This window comes from Misgurnus anguillicaudatus, chromosome 16 (assembly GCF_027580225.2).
Source record: "Misgurnus anguillicaudatus chromosome 16, ASM2758022v2, whole genome shotgun sequence".
Classification (NCBI taxonomy): Eukaryota; Metazoa; Chordata; class Actinopteri; order Cypriniformes; family Cobitidae; genus Misgurnus; species Misgurnus anguillicaudatus.
Window position 1 is genome coordinate 21,939,554 of NC_073352.2, and position 22,906 is coordinate 21,962,459.

At 37.3% G+C, this 22,906-nt stretch overlaps 1 protein-coding gene and 1 long non-coding RNA gene across 3 annotated transcripts in view; one reads left to right on the plus strand and one right to left on the minus strand.

The window, feature by feature from the left end:
• Nucleotides 1-22,906, minus strand: part of glra4a (glycine receptor, alpha 4a) — a 67,048-nt gene that overhangs the window by 32,123 nt on the left and 12,019 nt on the right. The window lies entirely within an intron of this gene.
• LOC141350052 (uncharacterized) lies at nt 19,815-22,171 on the plus strand. Its single transcript, XR_012357975.1, has 2 exons — nt 19,815-20,954; nt 21,834-22,171. It is a non-coding gene; the product is annotated as an uncharacterized lncRNA (long non-coding RNA).

Consider the following 22,906-nt stretch of genomic DNA (forward strand, 5'->3'; position numbering starts at 1 on the left):
GGGCCAGGGGTAGGCAACGTCAGTCCTGGAGTGTCCATGTCCTGCAGATTAGCTCCAACCCTTATAAAACCTTGGTTACCTGTAGTTTCAGGTGACTTTAACCTTTATTAGTTTGTTCAGGTCTGCTTGATTAGACTGGAGCTAAACACTGCAGGACATCGGCACTCCATGTTGCCTACCCCTGCACTAGGCTATGTGTTTCAACCACATACAATATATGCCCATTAAAAATGAACGCATTTTAATACAATGCAAACAAATACATTAAAGCAGTGGTTCTCAAACTGGATGTCAGGGGCCCCAGTTTTATAATATTTTATGAAATACATTACTTTATTATAAATTCTGTGTAATTAAACCTCAGAAAAATAAGGCTACTAAACAAAAGCAATAAATTGTATAATTTAATACGTTTCGTTTAATTCAAATTTTAAGTTTTAGAATGTTTCTCAATCCACTGAACACAAGGGAGGCCGCAAAAAATGTTTGATAACAACTGCATTAAAGAACCATATATGTGTACTACTGAGCATTAACATGTGTTCCATAGAGAGGAAGATATAATGACTAGTTGCCTATAAATATTGTAATGGTGCAAAAAGTCAATCTTCAGAGCAGTGCCGCTGGTGGCCAAACTTTTACAGTGGTGCCCTCTTTAGTTAAAAAACAACAAAATACTATAGTATGTGTGAGAATAGAAATATGCTATTGTTATCATTTATAATTGTATTTTGACAGCAACACAAACTACAAATATGCAATTATATATTATAGCCTATATTTCTGCATATGTACTTGTGTAGCTAATGGACTTTTGTATACTTTACTTTAGTCAGTATAAATCCAAGCGCTTTTGGAGAATTACTAAATGTCTTTATTGTAAGTAAATTTAAAGTCAGGTTTAAGGAAACAGCTGATGTCTATTAACAAAAGCAAAAGTTGGTATGTATGGTTATGTGTTTCATTGATTTAACACTCAAGCATTCAGCTAAGTACGTTTTGTTAATGCAAATAAAATTTACGGCAGTTATTAGCATATACAAAACAACAGATATCTTTGCCATGCTTCAAAACGCAACGCAGCACAATGTTGTCGTTTAAGTTGAACAACTGAAGTTACATGATATAAATTGGTATTCTTACACTATTTAAATCACACAGATGAGTTGGTGTCAGCAGCCAGCTATACATTTACACAGGCTTGTGAATGTGAACTGACCTGAAAGTGATGCGCGAGTTTTATTTCCTACTTTTCCGTTTGATGACAGAATGCCGCGTTCGGTTACTGTACAAACGGATGGTGGATGATATCAAAGCATCGCGAGGGGAGACACTCTGCATGCTTTCTATCCGCTCTCGCGGTTCTTTTATGTTTATCTTTGCAGTGCTATCGAACAAACTTTTGATCATCTGCAGTCAGCTGGGGGGCGGGGATTGCGTACAAACCAATAGGGAGTCGGAATGGTGTATGTTTATACTTCTCATCCAACCACAATTCATCTGGATGATGCAATTTATCAAGATAGGTTTTTTTTAACGATGACAAGCCGGAATGTAAAAAAAAGAAAACAAGTTGAAATTAATAGAAGTAACGAGGCGATTTTTTAAATGTAAGGAGTAGAAAGTACAGATAATTGTGTGAAAATGTAAGGAGTAGAAGTAAAAAGTCATCTGAAAAATAATTACTCAAGTAAAGTATAGATACCCAAAATATCTACTTAAGTAATGTAACGAAGTATTTGTACTTCGTTACTTGACACCTCTGCATACACCTACAGATGCACAGCACATATAAAACTAATCATGTCTGGGAATCTGTTTAAAAAAGTCAAAAATGTGCTTAAATATATTCCTAATAGAAGAAGCAGTATAAAAAATATAGATTTATACTGAAATAAAAATCTATCTTTCACAGATTTTTGACACTCATGGAAAATAATGAAGACAAACTCTTATTTTAGAAACATTGCTTTTTATGCTACAGTATAAAAAGTTCACTTTTTAAACAAAAATTTGCTCGAAAGAAACCTGAGTGAGAACATCATTGTCTGTTGTTCTGTGAATTAGTTTTTCTTAAGCAAGTATTTATTGTTAACATAGCCCAGCCATCAGACTTACAGCAGAAGGGGGTCGCATACCAGGCGAGAAGCATCACGTCGCATGTAGGAAAATTCACAGGTATCGCACACCGGGCGCACATTTAGCTTAGTCAGACAGAGTCTACTTCCAGATGCAAAATATGCATTAGCAGCCTATGGTAAAGTGACACTCCACTTTATTTGAAAATATCCTCATGTCCCAGCTCCCCTACAGTTCAACATTTGATTTCCATCGTTCTGGAATCCATTCAGCCGATCTCCAGGCCTGGCGCCACCACCCCCAGCATAGCTCAGAACAATCCACCTAATCCGATTAGACCATCAGCATCGCGCTAAAAAAATAACCAAAGAGTTTTGAATATTTTTCCTTTTCAAAACTTGACTCTTCTGTAGTTACATCGTGTACTAAGACAGACGTAAAATTAAAAGTTGCGATTTTCTAGGCAGATATGGTTAGGAACTATACTCTCATTCTGGCGTAATAATCAAGGACTTTGCTGCTGTAACATGGCTGCAGCAGGCGCAATGATATTACGCAGCAGCCGATAATAGTCCCCTGTTATTAAAAGTAACCAAGGAGACTATTTTCAGGCAGTTCGTAATATGACTATGGAGACCCGAAGATTAGCTGAATGGATTCAAAAACTGTAAAAATCAAATGTTTAACTCTAGGGGAGCTGGAAAATGAACATATTTTCAAAAAAAGGCAGGTATTTGAGCCGCGTCAAGAGTCACAGCAGACAGCCACCGTCAGGCGCAGCCGGTGTGTGTACATTCATAGAAAATAATGTGTCTGATTTTTAGATACATGGCGCGATGTGGCGCAGCCTTCTCACACGGTGCGTGACCTCCTAGATGGTATGGACTTCATAGCAGCTTTATATGGTCAAAAGCCGCTAAAAAGGTTGCCTGACTGACATCCACATTAAAAGTGTTGGGGGTAAAGCATTACAAGTAACATGCATTACGTAATAATATTACTTTTTTTGAAGTAATGAGTAAAGTAACATATTACTTTATAAATGGCACATTTATATTTGAGAAACTTTTTTTTAAAGTAATGCAAGTTACTGTTCAGTTTAATTAATTGGATAAAAAAATAATAATGTACTGAATTAAACTGAACATAGCCATGCAGAATTACACAGTCTATGCGTGTGGGCCTGTGCGGGAACAGTTTGAGTCAGAAACGTAGATGGCAGGCCAGAGCATGACATTTTTGCGATGGAAATATGCAATTTCTGAATGCAGAACTTCTCGGTCATAAAAACACCTGCAGGCCTTTATAAGTAACTTTCTCCAACATTGCATATTAACCAATCACATTTCATCAGCTTTGTAGTAAGCCTGTGAAAGATTTTTAAAAGAGCTGTTTTCACTGACAGTTTAGTCGTTTATTTTGCCATTTAGACGTGGACTTTATTACTGTATGTTTTTCGGAAGATGTCCTTTTCATTGAGCAGTTTGATTAATTGAAGATTTTCTATTGTATAAATTAAGTTATACTTTTATTTCATGATTCATTTATAAAACTGCTTTATTTTTCTTTCAGGTTTTTAATATCAGCCTAATTTGAATTGTATTTGATGGAATGAAACCATTAAAAGAGGAAACAATCAGAAAAAAAACATCAAATATATGATAAAATCAGAAGGGGAGCCAATATTTTTCACCAAACAATATTGTCTGCCCCAAATTAAAAACAAATCACACTTTAATGTGTTTGGTTTAGTGGCAGGTGTGGCCTAGTGGTTAGAAAGTCAGACTTGTAACCCAAAAGTTGCAGGTTTGAGTCGGCTGCAGGTTGCAACTGTGGTGCCCTTGATCTAGACCAGAGGTCTCCAACCTTTCCGTGAGCAAGGGCTACCACAATGGATAAAACAATCTGGAGGTCTACTTTTATACTAATATGTAATAAATACATTTTAAAATTGAGGCTATTAATAAAATGTGACTGTGTGGGCAACTCGGTGCCCAAGGGCACCATGTTGGAGACCACTGATCTAGACACCTTAACCCTAATTGCTCCCTGGGTGCTGGGGATAGCTGCCCATTGTTTTGTGTGTGTGTGTGTGTGTGTGTGTGTGTGTGTGTGTGTGTGTTCACGACTTGCAATGCATGTGCTCACTTACTTGGATGGGTTAAATGCAGTGGTCCCATTTCGAGTGTGGGTTTTGAGAGTGGGCTCACTTTAATTGTTTATGCACCAATTTGGCCTCTCCTTATGTCTGCCTGGCTTTACATTATGCTGTTTCTTGCGAAGAACAATAGATGTGGGCAGATTTCGACTCAGTCAGTAAACTTTAGCTGAAAGAAGTAGCTTTATAAGAGGTCTGACTGTGCTAATATGCATGATTTAAGTCCTTATGTTCTTCACAATAAGTACACTGCCATATGTGACCCTCAGCAAATCTTGCAGGTCCCACTCTTGGGCTCTTAAAATTTGAAAGTGTTTATTGTTGACCTTTTTTGAATGCATAAAATCTGCTATTCTGCGGAAAGTGCCAGTGGGAAAATGACAATATACAGTAAGTGTGTCAAGGCATGTCCAATAAAGCCTAAGCAGGTCCAGCTGTGTATACCAGCTTAAACCATCATGGACAGGCTGAGAGACCAACTAGACCAGCTCAAACTAGCTAAGACCAGCAAAACTGTACAAAATTGTCATTGACTTCATTCAAAGTGTCACTGATCTTTTACACAACCTTAGTTCTCAAAGCAAACATTAGAATTAGCTTCTAGTACTATAAGCCATGGGACAACAGCAACACTACTGTATCATGCAGTATATAGATAATGAAATGTACATAGAGGTTAAAGGGGTCAACCCAATAGAGCCACCTGAAGACGATAATCCTTCTCATCTTCATGGAAGCACAATGCTTAAGATAGGTCACACTTGAATAATCTAGCATGAATCTTCTCTGTGAGAGACACACAGTTAAGGAAATCCCCTAATCCAATAAGTTTCACTTTTTGTCAAAGCAGTTTTCTAGATAGGAACTTTAACAAAGGTAATATTGCAGTGTCTAGTATTGTGTCTCGCACAACATGTAAATCTAAGAGCCACACTGGTTTCAATTATTCCCAGCACACACTCTGCACATGACAAACATATGCTGCTAATTGCCTTTCATTAGGGAGCCAGTGATCAGAAAGCATATTAATTTCCGAAGTGGCCACTTTCTGAGTTTAGCAAATGCGAAGGAAATTATACTCATTAGACACCCATGGATGAAAATGCAGGTTTTTAGGGCTATTAACATTTTATGTGATGGAGTTTAACAGGTCTTACAACCCATCATCAAAATACATCGCTGCTCATTTTCTTTCAGTTCACCGGCGCTTCTGCTCAATCGCATTTCACACTTTTACACAGCCTGTTACTGTAAGTGCCACAATTCCAGGCGGGTTTAAATATGATCATTTGAGATAAGCATGCTATGTGTTTGGACTAGAATGAATTCCCACACATACTGTACGTCATAGATAATCTGAAATGTGATGGCAATTTCAAAAACTGCCAGTTTCAGCCTTTCTCTATTCCATTTGCTGTCCGCTGTGTGATTTTTTTTCTCTTTCCTTTGATCAGCGGCATCATGGGGGAATAGGATTTGGTTTTCACTCTGCAATTTTTTTAGGTGCATTTGTCTTCACTGATCTGTGCCCCTTCTGTGGTAATGTTCACTGTGTCCATGGAGACACGGGGATATAGTGGTGGGATGTCAATCACTGGCCTTAAGAACCGACTGGACAAATGCCTCAGAAGAAAAAACATGCTTAGGATCTGACACGGCTCACCCATACAGGTCAAATATGGCCTCGAACACTAGAAATAATACAGTGATGATGTCAGGAGAATTTTTTCCAGGCATTAAATGTGATTTGGGGGAGGATTGGGGGCAAAATTGGCAGGCAAAATTCAGGTAGTACCTTTATTGTAGACTTCAAAATGCATATGATATGTTAATATGGGCATCATTTTGTTCCATAGTTTAAAGCTAAAAATTCTGGGTTACTGTAAACCCATGGTTGGTTCAAAGAGGGACACACCCAACCATTGGGTTACGCTGGGTGGATTTCTTCCAAAATGCTGGGTTTTTCAACACATGGTTGGATCAAATATGGACACTGGGTCTCATTCACTAATAATTGCGTGTGTTTTTCATATACACTCTAAAAATGGCTGGGTTATTTTTGACCCATGCTGGGTAAATATTGGACAGAACACATGCTGGGTTAAAAAATGACCCAATGCTGGGTTATTTTAACCCAACTGCTGGGTTATTATACCCAATGGTTGCATAACAACAACCCAACATTGGGTCATTTTTAACCCAGCATGGGTACATTTTTAACCCAGCACGTGTTCTGTCCAATATTTACCCCTTATGGGTCAAAAATAACCCAGCCATTTTTAGAGTGTATATACGCCCATTTGAACTTTTCACAAAAGCTTTTCACCTAATTCACAACACATGCATAGACACCTGAATTTGTTTTAATACATTGAATTGGAGTGTTAAAAATTTCTTGCTTGTTCACAGAACATTTTAGAGCAGTTTGTCACAGAAGCAAACGAGCTAAGAAATCCATGATCATATTTATTATTAGCAAAGTTCTGTTTTGCTTTTCATTTTCTATTTAGGATGTTTTTGCTGTCCAACCTGATCTCACGAATTTCCGTGGCTCACGGATCTCCGCATTTTTCCGTGGCCCTGCTACGGACTGTCTTTTTCCGTGGCATTCTCACGGATTGGTTACTCAACTGTTTTGTCCTATTTTCTTACCATTTTTGCTTCGGTTTAGGGTTAGATTTACATGAAATGACATCCCTACCCAAACCCAACTCTAACCCCAACGCCAGGCGACAATTGTTTAAAGTTTAGAAAATATAAAAGAATAAATCAGAAAAAATAGTATAAACCAATAGTTAAAGTGACATACTAACGCAAACACCAAATCTAACCCTAAACCGAAGTGAAAATGGTTTGAAAATAGGAAAAAGCAGTTGAGTAACCAATCCGTGAGAATGCCACGGAAAAAGACAGTCCGTAGCAGGGCCACGGAAAAATGCGGAGATCCGTGAGAATTAGGGTTGCCAACCGTTCCGTATAATACATAGCTTCTAATATCTCAGCCATGAACGAAGACCGCGTCATTTGTATAAGAAAACCTGACGGTGCGGTAATTTCTCCCTCTGTTTGTCTATGATCAGCGCAGCGTTTTTAACATCTTGCAGCCCCATCAGGGAATGCCCTTTTAATTGGTCGTTTCAGTCATTGTGATGTCACGTATCATAGCAACGATGACGACAAGTGTCAACAGCGGGAAATGTAAAAATGACTGCATCCGAGCAGCCGGCGAAAAAGAAACGAGCACAAAAATATAAAATTGAATGGGAAAATGATTACCTGTGGCTGGAATGCGTGAGGGGCAATGAATACAAGGCCAATTGTACCATATGCCGTCGCGTTTTTTCTGTTTGTCACGGCGGAGTGTGTGATATTAAGCAGCACGCATGAGGAGATAATCACAAGAGGAGCGAGAGGCTGCGGGCACAGGATGGAGCTATGTCAAGGTTCATTGTCCGTCAGTCGTCTCCAGAGGCTCATATGGTATGTAATTATGTGGATTTTTAAAACTCAAATATAGTTGATAAGAAAGTGATAGGCTAAACCTGTACTATCTCTTCAGTGCTCTCCCTCTTTCTGTGTCCCGCTCCCCCTCGTCTCATAATGTGTCAATCATTTCTGATGGGTTTCTTATTAAATAATTATGGATTTAGATAGCTCAAGGTTTAAAAAGCGGTGGGGTCTTTGAAGAGGGCGTATTATAAACTTAACAAAACCATGGTTCATTGTTGGCAAAATGATCATGATAGCCTTTATATTTCACATCTATGTGGTTTAGTCTTGTATACTTATTAGGCATACTTTGCTATTCATTAAATATTTAGGCCTAAGAAGTTGTATGAAATATGTGTATCTAAATTTATTAATTAGTTTCCACTATTTTCACCAGAAGTCTTCATTTAAGGGGTTATTTTTTTTCACAATCCCCCCCCCTCCCCGGCGTTCCTTATTTCCATTTCAGAAAGTTGGCAACCCTAGTGAGAATGCCACGGATAAATGAGCACAAAATTCCGTGACTATGCCCCGGAACTTTGTGAGATCATGTTGCGCTGTCAGTGGAGGAAACCAGATGTGCTGTGTGTCCACTGGATTGGTAAAAAAAGTATATAGGATACGATAACAAAGACCTCTAATATGACTTTAACAGAGACACGCATCTATCTTAAATAAAACAGACAGGAATACTAAATCAAGTGACTTCTTATTACATTGCATTAAGTTAACATTAAGCATTAAAGAGCATGTATTATCCGATTCACGATTTTACATTTCCTTTGGTGTGCATTAGTACATGTTAACAATATGCAAAAGGTATAAATCCCAAAGTAAACGACGGAGCGAGTTATTGTTTCCAACGTCAATCTCTTTTCTTGGACTGCAACAAACACACGGATTGTAGGCAACAGTTTTACTTCCTGGGCCAGTTGACGTGGACATGACAGTCATTATCATAATTCTGCCCGATTCTGAAATACAGTCTGTAAGCTAACTCCTGTGGGCATTGCATTGTGACCGAATCTTTCAAACATGGTAAGGAGCGTCATATTTCCGTTTTGATTGACGTCAGAGCTATTCATACAAATCACAACGTACAGGGGTGCGTTTCCCAAAAGCATCGTTAGCCAACGAACATCGTAAGTTCCATCGTTACTAACATCGTTCAACGATTTTTCCCGAAACCATCGTTCAAACGAACATTCGCAAACAAATCGCTAACTTGTGTCGTTGGAACGACAGCTCTTCACCTGTCGTTAGAAGCATCGTTCCTTGTTATTATCATATGTAGACTTACGTTGATCATGCTTTTGAACAAAATAAGCAAAAAACATGTAGTACAGTCTATATCCATCATTAGAAATATATTACAATTTTATTTTACGTCTTTAAATTTGTAAACAGAATGAAAGCACTGCATTTGAAAACTGCGCATGTGCGCAGAACTACGTGCTTTAAGACATTGGGGAATCCCTATGAGGAGTGACGTAAGAGGTATCTTGCGCGTGAATTAAATATCTTGAAAATAAACACCAGATAACTAAATCACGATAACAAAATCAGTCCTCCGATGCAATATATGAAGAGTTTCGTTGCAAAACAAGATAAATCCATTTTTTAACATTTTGGTCAAAACATGTTTATTATTATGTTATCATGTTAATATTTTGTTTTATGGTGGTACGTAGCTGTATTTTTTAAGTTATGAATGTTTAAATCAAAACAAACCAACTGCAGTTGAATTGAAATTAATTGGAATGCACAACCAAAAAACGAGATTTCTGAACAATTAAATAAACGGTGGTTATCTCGTTTTGCAACGAAATTCTTCATATGTTATTTACAGCAATAATCTGACATTAAATCATCATCAACTATGTGGTTAAATCAACATGGTTAAAACGACGAATGTGCGACAAAGTTACTATGCTTTCGGGAAACAGTTGTGACAAGGTAGTTCGTTTCTCCAACGATGCATCGTACTATGGTCGTACAGCAACGAGCTATGTCGTTGTTTGGGAAACACACCCCAGATTAGCTGGCCAATCGGGGATACAACGCTTTTCAGATCTGTGAGTTTTGTACAAAATCAGAGAGTCTGAGGAAGACAGGAATATCTGAAGCAACAAAATGTATGGTATGTGGAAGATAATGTTTTTTTTACCATAAATCACAAGAACACCTTGTATTATACCAAATACACAAACAAACAAAATAGGTGCTCTTTAAGCAGACACGCTTCTTCTATGTAACAACATATTGCATTAATTATAATGTATTATATAGGATACTGCATATAATAATATTATTAATGTTTATAATACTATATAATATAGAAAAAATTATAAAATATAATAATGTAAATATTATCTATCAACATTATTCTATACATTATAATTATAACCTAATATTTGATTAAAGCATATGTGTTTATTGCATATATGTGGTATTAGTAGTTCTCTAATTCTTTCGTACATTTAGAAGAAATTTTGGTACAAACGTTTTTGTTGAAACACGATTTGTTCATGAAAACATCCTTATGTACACATAATTAGTGAAAAAGACTCATTGTCTATGTTAATTTAACTCAGTGGTTGGGTTTGTCCCTTTTGACTAAACCATGGGTTTAAAGGTGCAGTGTGTACATTTAAGCGACATCTAGTGGTGAGGTTGCGAATTGCAACATACGGCTCAGTCCACTGCTCACCTCTTGCTTTTGAAACACAAGCTACGGCAGCCGCCACCGGACAAACATGTCATCGTCGGAGATAACTTAGTAAAAAAATTGTCCGTTAAGGGCTTCTGTAGAAACATGGCTGCACAAAATGTCGGCATCCATGTAAGGGGACCCTCTGTGTATGTACATAAAACGTCTCATTCGAAGGCAATAAACACATAACGGTTCATCATGAAACGTCTTTATACACCCCTGATAATTTAGTTTTGTTTATTATTTTGCATTTATGTCAAAAGATCCTTCTAAAAATTACACACTGCACCTTTAAAATAACCCACTATTTTTTGTGTACATTTATATAATTAATGTTTTAAGATGTGTTGAACTACTATACAAAAAAACAGGTCTTTGCACCAATCTGGTTTTAGGGTGGACCATATTCCCAAACAGGCTTATTTTTTTCTGGTTTACAACTCTGCATCATTATTAATATTTTAGTAGATTTACAGAAGAAAACACATTGTTCTGGTTCTGGGCTGTGTTGCACAATCAGCTCAGTAGAAATGGATTTCACTGGCTTATTACAAATAAATATATAATAATATACAGAGCTTGCATCAGTGCTTTATTAAAAGTCTGCCTCAGCTCAAAACTATTCGCAGCCTACACTTGACACATTTTAATTCATAATGCAATCTCTAACCTTGTGGGAGTCAGCCTGACATATCAGATGACCCTAGATCAAATCATGCTTCACTGCTGAACTTGCTTTTTGCCCCCAGCTCTTGTCCCCACAGATTATTTAAATTGTGGTTAAGCTTTCCCCGGCTTTCATCCTTATGCTCTGGTGTGCCACAATTAACACAGAAGCTATATTTCACATTAATCTGATCTGTAGTTAACATCCAAACAATAACTTTGAGATATAACACAGAGACAGAGATATAACAAAACAGTTTGATATAAAAAGCTCAATATCTGCCACTGTCCTATTAACGTTTTATTGCTTTGCATCGATGCACAGTACACTGGATCAGTGGTGATTGGATGTTGTCAGTCTTCAAGACACGGCTTCAGGTTCTTTGATTGCTAGGCTGATGGTGCAAGAGCTCTGACAGATAGCTGTGATGGGTCTTTTTGTGACCTGATCTTCTCTGTCAGAGCAATAAGCAACAGTCATTCAATTTACCTTTCCAGAGGGCTGTATCTCTCAGCAGGGACCATGGATGAGATTTTAGGAACAAGTTCCTTTCAGTATTTTAATAACATCATGTTTTAGAATCAATTGGAGAAATCAATACACATTTTTATAGAAAGGGGTAACTGATACTTGAGTTAAAGTTAGGAAGAGTCTTATACAGCTACTCACAATATTATATAATAAGTATATTATTTCTTAAGAAGTTTTACCAGCAAGACTCCTTCAGTATTAAAGAGCACCTATTTCATTGCTAAAAACAACGTTATTTTGTGTATCTGGCATAATACAATGTGTTTGCGTTGTTTATGGTAAAAAACACATTATTTTCCACATATCGTACATTTTGAAGCACCAGATTTTACTTTCTTCCTGAAACGAATGGATTTGAAAAGCTCTGTGTACCTGATTGGCCAGCTAATTTGTACGTTGTGATTGGCCCTTTATACCTCTGACATCAGCCGGAAACATGACGCTCCTTACCATGTTTGAAAGATTTGGTTGCTAACAGGAGTTAACTTACAGGCTGTAAGACCGAAGCGGGAGGAATTATGATAATGTCGGGCTTGTCTATATCACCAATCCCAGGAAGTAAACTGTTGCCTATAATCTGTGTGTTTGTTGTAGTCCAAGAAAATGGATTTATGTTAGAGACGATAACTCGCATCGTCTTTTACTTTGGGGTTTGTACCTTTTGCATATTGTTAACATGTACTAATACACACTTACACACCAAAGGAAATTTAAAAACCTGGATCAGACAATAGGTGCTCTTTAACAGTATAGACATCGTTTTGGTCTATACTGTATGTACAATTATCCAGATGTGAAACATAATTGATAACAGATTTTAGTTTTCATTTTTTTGTGGGACAGGTACTTTCAGTTGTGAAAGTTTAAAAAATCTTAATCCCCAAGTAGAAAAATACATTTTGGAGAACCACAATTTCAAGCTGCAATCTAGAAACATCCTCTAGTCACTAAACTAGACCAGCAACAACCAGTCTGAGCAAACTTAAAGGTGCACACCAAGGGGCAACCTTCCTGTTGTGAAGCCAGCGCAAAAGGGACTTAAAGAATAGTTTCGACAAAAATTGTATTAAACCCATAATTTACTCACCCCAAAGCCGTCTGAGATGCATCTGTCCATTATTTTTCAGTTAAACACAATTTCCCGTTATTTTAGAAAATGTCTTAGATCTATTATTTAGTCAAATGTAAAGTTATGCGTCCACTCCTTCAAGTCCAAAAAATGTGCATTAATCCTAAAAGTTTTCCAAACGGCTCCAGGGGGATAAACAAAGGCCTTTTGAGAGTAATCTGGGCGGTGTTGTCAGAGAAATATCCATATTTAAAACTTTATGAACGAAAATAACTAGCTTCAGGTAACGCCTCCATCTTAGTCGCGTCTGCATTCAAGACGAGAGTGTTCACATTTTGCGCCCCTGCCCCCGCATTTGTCATACTTCCCTACTAAAAGTGCGTACACTATGCTGATACTCTATCCTGAATACAGAGAAGTTTAAGATGGCGGCGTTACTGGAAGCTAGTTATTTTCGTTTATAAAGTTTCAAATATGGATATTTCTCTGACAACACCACACGGATTACCATCAGAAGGTCTTTGTTTATCCCCCTGGAGCTGTTTGGAATACTTTTGTGAAGGCTAAATGCATTTTTTGGACTTGAAGGAGTAGACCCGTAACTATACATGTTACCAACTGAAAGATCTAAAACATTTTCTAAAATAACTGAAAATGTGATGCCTGAAAAATGATGGACATATGCATCTCGGACAGCCTGGGGGTGAGTAAATCATGGGTTTAATATAATTTTTGGCCAAACTATCCCTTTAAACTGCAATTCATCAACTGGCCACTAAAGATCCCAAACGCCCAACTTTACAGCAGAAATAAATGTTTACAAGCCTTATTCAAAAAGTGTTTTTGGTCTATATAGCTAATTTTCTCCTTCATGACAACTGTGAGGAGGGTGCACTTTTTTGTAACTCATCCGTTTAAATTATATTAAGCTTTAAAGTTCTCCATGATTAAGGATGTGACCACATGAGTTGGCACTGCTGTCACTACCGTCGAGCTAGGCGGTGATGTTTCAGCAGCCAGTCACTTTAGGTACACCACCTCCCGCCTCTTTGCCGACTTTAGGTTACATGAGAGTGAAACGGGGTGATGCGCTGCCATAATGATTGCAGGCTCTGCTTTGGGCTTCAAAAATGCTCTTAACAAACCTACAGGTGATATCACGGTCAATGCGTCCATATTTTTTACAGTCTATGGTTCACACTTTGTGAATGAAATAAATGGGATCAAAACTAGGAATGAAAATGAAAATTTAGTTTGAAATGCATCAGTAAATGTTTTGATATAGAAACTCACTGCACCACTGTCTCTGCAAATACAAAAACATGAGCGAAGAGAAGTGAGATCAGCTGACTGACGCGATGTTCCACTCTGTGCCCGTGCAGGTTAATGAAATGAGAGTTCAAAGAAATTGGGCTGGAATTCAGGTGTGACAGAGAAATGAAGGCCAGAAAATGGAAAGCATTTAATTAGATATGAGTCTCTGCTTCTCTTCTCTTCTCTGCATCAGACAATGTGATTTCCTGCTCGCTCACAGAAACTTCACAACTCCTCACTCATGTGTGCGTATGGACCACAAATGTTTGTTTAGGAACTGCAGCATGCTACGGCAAAATGACAAATGTGTTTTATTATGTGCCTGTGCAGTATGAATATGGATGGAGTGTCAGTTCTTATCAAATTCTGTATTTTTTGCATAGACTTATACGAGTCCCTCTATACCATCCATCCACTCAAAGATCTCCTGTTTCACATAACTCGGCTCCATTTCTCCTCTTGCTTGGGTAATGAGGCTCTCTTTGCCCCAGGTACTGTGGTACGCTTGCGGTCGTAGTAGGTCGTTCAAAGTTACCCTCTTGTTTCACCTTTCCATAGCTTTCCCTCGGGTGGTGCAGACTCCATCTTCCTGACTCGTGGGGTTCCCTTACATAAGCTGTGAGGATTTAGCACTACAGCCTCCTTTCGTAAGTAATGCTGTGCATGTTTGAAAACTAAAAAAAGTGATAGTAGACTCTCCATTGTTTTATACAGTTCTACATACCTATTCAGGATGTGTGGAGTGATATTGATATCATAATAATAAATAAAAACAGAACCTAGATGCTCATGTTTTTTGAACCCTGCAGCATATTTTTAAAATTTTGACAAATACTTAAAGGAACGGTATGTAAGAAATTTATATCAATTAATCATAAAATGGCCCTGATATGTCACTAGACATTAACAAAACATTTTCATTTCAAATACTTATATCACTGACAACAGTGGTATGGCCAGAATATTGTCATTTAAAAAGTGGAGTTGCAGCCCTCAACTGATGTTTATGTTGACATGTTGTGTATTGGCCACCAGTTGGGTGATTGCAGTACCAGTTTTAGCCACAAGTTTTGTTATTGCAGTACCAGTTTTGGCCACAATCCTACATACTTATCCTTTAATATTTCATGCATGCAAACGATTTGCATACTACACAGGATGCATGCTGCATATAGAAAAATGTAGTACGACAAGTACATTGGTATGCAGTTTGAACCTACAAACTGTGACAAATAATAACAAATAGTCTGCATGAGTTGTTAGACTTCCAGCCTGCAGTGTCTGGAGCTCATGCTAGCATAGTGAGGTCTGGATGTTCCTCTCACCCTTATGGAGAGAGACACATTATTCTGCAGATAGTTTCCACAAGCACACCCTCCCCTAACCACTTTAATTGGAGAGCTCTCCATTGGATCTTGCGGAGATAGGCATTGAGCTATGGATGAACACCAGCGTAGTGACAAAATGTTAACTGTTGTTGTCCCACACCAAACAAGTACATTTTGGACCTGGCTCATGCTGAAAGCTGTAATTAATCTCCATAAGCGGAGAAAGTACAGTTGCTCTCTTCCTAAGCGTATACTCACAGTCTGGGTGGTATGTCACGTACAAGCAACTTGGAAGCACTTAGAGAGCACTTAAAGTCCATACTTTGCTGAAAGGGGAAACGCAAATTTCAAGTCTAGACTATAGGTTGGTCTCACTACAGGAAGCTCATGTATGACTGTGCAGTACACCTGTTTTTTACTTAATAAAATAGGCAACTGCTGAAAAGACTAATGTACCCCTGCATGAGTCGCATGCTGGATTGGTGCTGTTACAACTAGTGATTTGACCAATTTGGAAAATGTATGGCTAGTGGCTTTAAAGGGGTATTATGCACTTTTATGAAGCCTTGAGCGGCTTCAGGTAGGAACTAGGTCAGGGGTCTCAAGGGCTACCAAAATGGATAAAAAATCTGAAGGGCTACTGTTTTGATATAAATTACTTAAAATCTTCTTGTTTTAGTTGTTGATTTCATTTTATTTTACTTGTTAATATGCTTTTTCATTGTTTAAAATGTTAACATACATAAAAGAAGCCAAGCTGATATAAAAATATGTTATAAATAAATAATAAAATTGGGGCTATTAATATAATGTTTTTTGGCAGGCAACTCACCGACTCAGTGCGGGCAACTTGGTGCCCGTGGGCACCATGTTGGAGATCATTGAACTAGTTCAGGTAGCACTTTACTTGAAGGGATGTTCATGAGACTGACATGACACCTTCCTAATCAGGACATGAGTCATGACATGTGGCATGAACATGAAGAAGATTTTATGCACATTAATGACAATTGTCATTAAGTGTCATTTGTTGAATTATGTCATTTTATAATGCAAAGATGACATTGTTTAAATTTTGTTTTTGTTATGACACCTTGACATAAACCAATACATCATAACTTGTCATAAATCTGTCATAAACATGACCTAGCAGAATAATTATCAAACTTAAGAAACTAGTTTTATGGCATTACATTAAACTGTCATTTAAGTGTCATTAAGTGTACCTTAAAAAATACAACATACACCTCAAAATATTATACTTAACTTTACGTATGTGCACAATACATAAAAACCAACATTTAACAGAACTTGTTCTTCAGTGGCGGAGTGGCCATCGGGAGAGTCGGGACATTTCCCGGTGGGCCGGTAGTGTTTTGAGGCTGCGAGGGCCGGTCTGATAGTTATACATTGCGAGTTAAATAGCAACCCTGTCTAGCGGCGTGTGGCCGCTTCCCGCTGGTCAAACTGCGCAGCCTCTTTGCTTAACATAAAAGTGCTCAACATGTTCAGCAGGTCCAACCAGGTCCAGGATTTTTAAAAATATAGGGGATCATTGAACGGCCCCTCCCCAAATGGCATAGCCTGTCGGCCTTTGATGTAAAAAGCCGCGCCGCCAAATGCCTGTTTTATTGCATACATATGCGGTCGGATTGATCCATCAAGCAGATAGACTATTTATAGTAAGTGTGGATTAAGGATGTTTAAAATCTCTAGCTTGGTGGTCACTACATGAATGGATCAAATCAGCACATTTGCAAAGGTTTGTCTCCATATGGCTATATAATAAATAAAAATAATTTAATACTCTAATAATTTAATTAATAGAGTATTCAACTGCAATATATCCTCACAACATTATTATTTCTCAAAACTTTGACAAAAATTATTTTCAAAGGAACTGTATTCTTCTTACAGTTATTCAAAGATGCACACATTATTCCGCATATGATTTGAATATTAGTCAAGAGTATATAACGGCAATGAACGTCTTATATGGCAATAAATATCCACATAACTTAAAATAACAGCATAATGAAATTTAAAAAAAAAAGACAAGGAAGCAGGATTGGCATGTAAGTTGTATTATTATTACCGGAAAAACAGCAAAGTAACTGAAATAAACTCTGAGGTAAATGCGCCAAACACGTTAAAATAAATTAGCAATAACAGTGGAAAAAACATTATTATCTATCAAAACTTTATATGACAAAAATTGTATTTAAAGGAAAAAATTCTTACAGTTATTCAAAGATGCACAAATTATTCCATATTACTCCCATTTATGAGCACGTTCATCTCTGGCCTCGCTCTGTTATGTAATAGCTGACTGACAGGTGCGCAACTCCGTCTTTCAAGCAGGTATCATTTTGTATAGTTACTCATTTAGGAAAATGATCCATGATTTAATGTTTTTATTATTATTATGAAATTATTATTTTTTTTTTTGCAGATTGATTACGATTTGTATACCCTAGTTTTACTACAAATACAAGACCTTTTTTTCCACAGAGGGCCGGTGGTATACGAAATTTCCCAGTAGATTTTTTGGTCCCACTCCGCCCCTGTTGTTCTTCCTCACACAGAGGGTTCAGAAATTTTATGACGAAAAAACGAACAAAATATTTAATCAATTTAATTTAATGTTATTTACTTTGCAGCGATATAGACCTAACGCTGGATAACTTAACCTATTATTGTACTGTTTTCATTTAATTTTAGGTGAATCAGTCTCCAAATGCAATAAAATATAATTTTATCAATTTTAATAAGTATTTTTATTAATGAATGATGGAGAACACTTAAAAAACATTATGAACTGAAGAATATTCATGATATTGTTATAAAACTATATGACAGAGTATTAATACTTAATGACATTTTAATGACAAATTCAATTTGTATCACTGGTAACAATTGGTCAGTTATGTTGTCTTGGTAATGTCAAGTTGTCATGACAAGTTATGATGTATTGGTCAATGTCAAGTTGCCATAACAAAGACATCTCAAACAATGTCATCTTTGCATTAAAAATTACATAATTGAACAAATGACACTTAATGACAGCTGTCATAAACGTGCATAAAATGTTCATGGCACGTCTCGTGTCAGTCTTATGAACACCCCTTCAAGTAAAGTGTTACCCAAAACGGTAACTGTTCACTGTAACAAATTTCTGTAATTTCTACAGCAAAATTTTACAGTTACTTCTTGTTCTGTCATTTTACAAAGTTTAGCTGTACATTGCAATGCATTGTGGGTCAAAAAACTATTACAGAAGTTGACAGCTTTTCCCCCACAATAAATTACAGGTATATTTGCGCTTGCCTGTAAATGATGCAGTATTACAGTTATTCACTGTTGAATGTGTTGCACGAGGCAGCTTGACGCCATTTTATGTCGGATAGCAGAGGAGCAGGGACATTGCCACGCCACTCATGCACAAAATGTAAGTATTCTATTATAAATAGCTATTATAATTGTTAATGTTGGTTGAAATATAGTTTACCGTGTATCAGTCAAGCCCCACAATAAAGTTAATAAAGAATTTTTGAACAAGCAATCCCAGGTGAAGCAGTTTAGTGGTTAAAATAAAGTAAATGGTATAACTTTCATGTTAACCCTTTTCATATTTAAATTGGACTTCAATGCGTTAACGTCACTCAGGCATGCAAGCAGGGTGCGTGCATGCGCGTACATGCACGTACACATTGATGCATAGGTCTTATACATGCATACATATATTTTGAAATATTAAAATATTGATAGGATCAGATAGAGAGTTTTTAACAAACGTGCGTGTTCATAGGCGCAAATTCTTTCTCCGCCGGTGGGCGTGGCAGCGTCAAGCAATGCTAAGCAACGAAGAAGCTCTGAAGCGCCCACGCGATTTGAAGAGGAGAAAAGCGGCGCGGTCACGTTTTCCGCGTGGTTTCAGACGCGACATGTAAAGTAAATGTAAAGCAACTGTGCGCGTATGTGTTGGCCATTTCGGTGGTTGCTCGAGCCGAGCCCCGGAGGACCCAGGGGATCAGGGCATATCTGCGTGTTTATTGTAGCACTTCCACTCATAAAACAACAAGTGAGAAACCTTTTTGGGGTTATAATGTTTCCACCTGCGCTGAAAACGCGTTCTGATGGTGTACTGGTAGCGCAGATTGATACTTTTTCGCAACTATAATTGAGAGAGAACGGCCGTTTCTCAACCGAAGGCTTCAGTCTCCGGAGGTCGCATATGCAGGCTGTATGTCATCAAGCCTGGTTTATTATTTTCATTGCAAGTCATAAGCATATTACAACAATGTATGATCAACAAAGAATAATAGTCAAGCTTTCAAAAATGATATTGCTATGAAAAATTACTGTACATTTGAATCTATTTTTCTTTGTCTTTTAGGTGTTGGCAACAGCAACAGACGTTGAAAAAAGACTACAGTTTCCTGACTTACCGTAAAACTTCAAATAATAGCCCGGGCTTTTATTTTCCCAAACCTATCATCACACCAGGCGTCTAAAAGAGACAGGCGTCTATAAGAGACAGGCTTTTAATTTAATTGTTCCAGCATGACAGCAGGAGGTTACCACATATTACGTTTTATTTTTAATTTGAATGTGTTTAACAAATTAGTTCGTGTAACAACAACAGTCTTAAATTATTGGCAGTATAAATAAAGCAAACAATGATATGTTTTTTTATCTTACCCAGATACAACAGTGCTATTTTCTGATTGGTTATTGTGTAGCCTCTTTCTTTTTTTGTATTGGCTCGCTCGACTAGAACTCTAGGGAAGACGGGCTTGATAGAGAGAGAGAGCAGTGCGGCCAGATACATTTTAGGCGCTGCAGCATATTAAATATGATAAATAGTGTTTCCGCGTGAGAAATACAATGTGTGGCGGGAGTGCATGCATGACAAAAGACTGAAAGCCCGGCTATTATCAGCGGCCCCAAAACACTACCGGCCCACCGGGAAAAGTCTGACTCTCCCGATTGCCACTTCGCTACTGTCATCATCACCTCAATTCTGGCGACGAAGCTTGTTGTGTTGTCATAGTGATGAGTAAAGGAACGACTGCGTCTGTCACGTGACATCTACCGGTAAGCAAAAAAACTTTAGCGTGTTCAATCTGCACCATATAACTGTCTTAAACAGACTATCTGACGGGTTTTAGAAGATTAAATACAACCCGAAACTAAAAAACAGACCAGGCCTTTATTTGAGACAGGCGTTTATTTACCCAAACCTGTCGTCACACCAGGCGTCTAAAAGAGACAGGCGTCTATTTGGGACTCGGCTATTATTTGAAGTTTTACGGTAATTGTCTAAGGTAGTCTATTTTTTGTAATGAGTTGTAAGCATTGCAAAGACGGGCTATGAAGGACACAAATTAGTTTAACGTGGATATGTTCATGTGGAAAGCAACAGATTTTTTGCATGTAAACCATTTGTTTATGCTTAGGTGAATCAGCGTTTGGATGCTGAGCATCGGGTGGTTGTGCCTCCACATCCCAACTTCGTGGCTGGAATGGCAGCTTTGTTTTCTATCTACTACAACTTCAATCTGGTGTACCAGGAGGAGCAAGTGCACACTGGAGTTCATTCAAAGGTAACTATGTGCTTGAAGTACAATGCGGTTTATCATTATTTTGTAAAGTGTGCTATTATGAGTAACAAAGATTTTATTTTGCTTTAAAGGTGCAGTGTGTAATTTTTAGAAGGATGTCTGGACAGAAATGCAATATAATATACAAAACTACATTATCATGGGTGTATAAAGACCTTTTCATAATAAATCGTTATGTTTTTATTACCTTAGAATAAGACGTTTTTATCTACATGCACGAGGGTCCGCTTATGTGGAGGTCGCCATTTTGTGCACCATGTTTCTACAGAAGCCCTTAACGGACAACGGACAAGGACTTTTGAAAAGTAGTTCTGCATTGGGGTAACTCAGCATTTAGGTAAATAAACTGCAAACTTGCTTATCTAGAATGTTTTTCAAGTCTGAAAGCACTATAAAGTTGCTTAATACACTTAATATGGTATATTATGTTATGAATACTAAAATGTTATATTGTTGTGGTTTGTTTTATGTTTTGTTGTCCTTTGAAGCAGGGGATAGTCGGGAAATTTTCAACCAGAGGACCTGCTGCTTGAGGTTATGTTAATGCAACTAACCTAACCATAACTCATGCAATTTTGTGACTAGAAATCCAAATAATCCCTTCAACTGTTATGACCCTATATTTCACTATTGTCATTGCATTGCAGAACCACTTCCTGGTTTAGCTTGCCTGGACAGCACAACTGAAATTAAATTAATAATAATTACCAGCTGAATTTTTCTGTTGCAGTTTTTCTGCACTTAAGCTGAAAAGGGCAAATCAGCTTGATTTGCACAGCCTGATGTATTTTTGCACTCTCATGTAGAGCAGTTAAGGCACTTTTTCATAAAGTTTATTTTCATGTGATTTTGTGATTTCAGATGCTTCATTGGACTGAACCCGTCCAGTGGGACCAAGACAGCAAAGGTGGTTAGCCAAAAAAGAGGGAAGGTACCAGAGAAAAAGAAGAACCGCATTAACCCTCACGTCTCCTCTCTACTTAAGCGGCTGATAGATTTTGAATGGCTTCAATTGTAAGTCTCAAGCGACTTCCTCACAATATGAATGGACAATGTTCTAAATGTTTTCTGAATTTCACTGAATGTTAAGAAAATGAATAGAATATGCTGTTAAGAAAAAGACATTCTGAAAATGTACAGTATTGTAACACTGTATTTTGTTTTAATAATAAAATTTCATGATTTTGCATCTTGGACAATGGTTTTATTTAACAGTTGAAGAGAATCTTATCCAATGATGTTTGGATTTAAAGCAAGCCTGGTCTTATTTAAAACACTTTACAATAGGCATCAGCAAAGATTAACTATTTATTTTTTACAACAACACAATGTATTGTAAAATATTTACAGATTTTTGCTGGCAACTCGAGTTGGCAGCAAAAAGATGTAATTATTTCAAAACACATTATGTTGTTGTAAAAAAGATTCTACAATAACATATTGTATTGTGAGGAATTTACAGATATTACCTGGCAACTAGAGTTGCCAGGTAATATCTGTAATTTGAAAAGAAAACAAGATAATGTTGTAAACTAAATTACAATAAAGTAGTGTTTTAATATAAAAACCTAATACTTTGCTGTAATTTATGTACAACAATAACCTGTAAATGAAATCCAGTTTTATACTGTAATTCATTTTTACAGTTATTAAAAGCAAATTCACAAAACTTTACAAGACTTTACTGGCAACTTTTTTGCCAGGTACTTACTGTAAAATCTACAGGCAAATTCGTTACAGTGTTGATATTGCTCGGCGCAAGTTCCACATGCTATGACAATACGTTACACATAACAAATCCAGGTGCGAGATTACACACAAGTGCAATTAGCCACTTTACACAATGCTAATTCAGACAGGCACATATACTGTATATCAATACTGGCAGACGCACTAGACATTACCAAAATTGTCCAGCCCTGTAGAAGATGTGG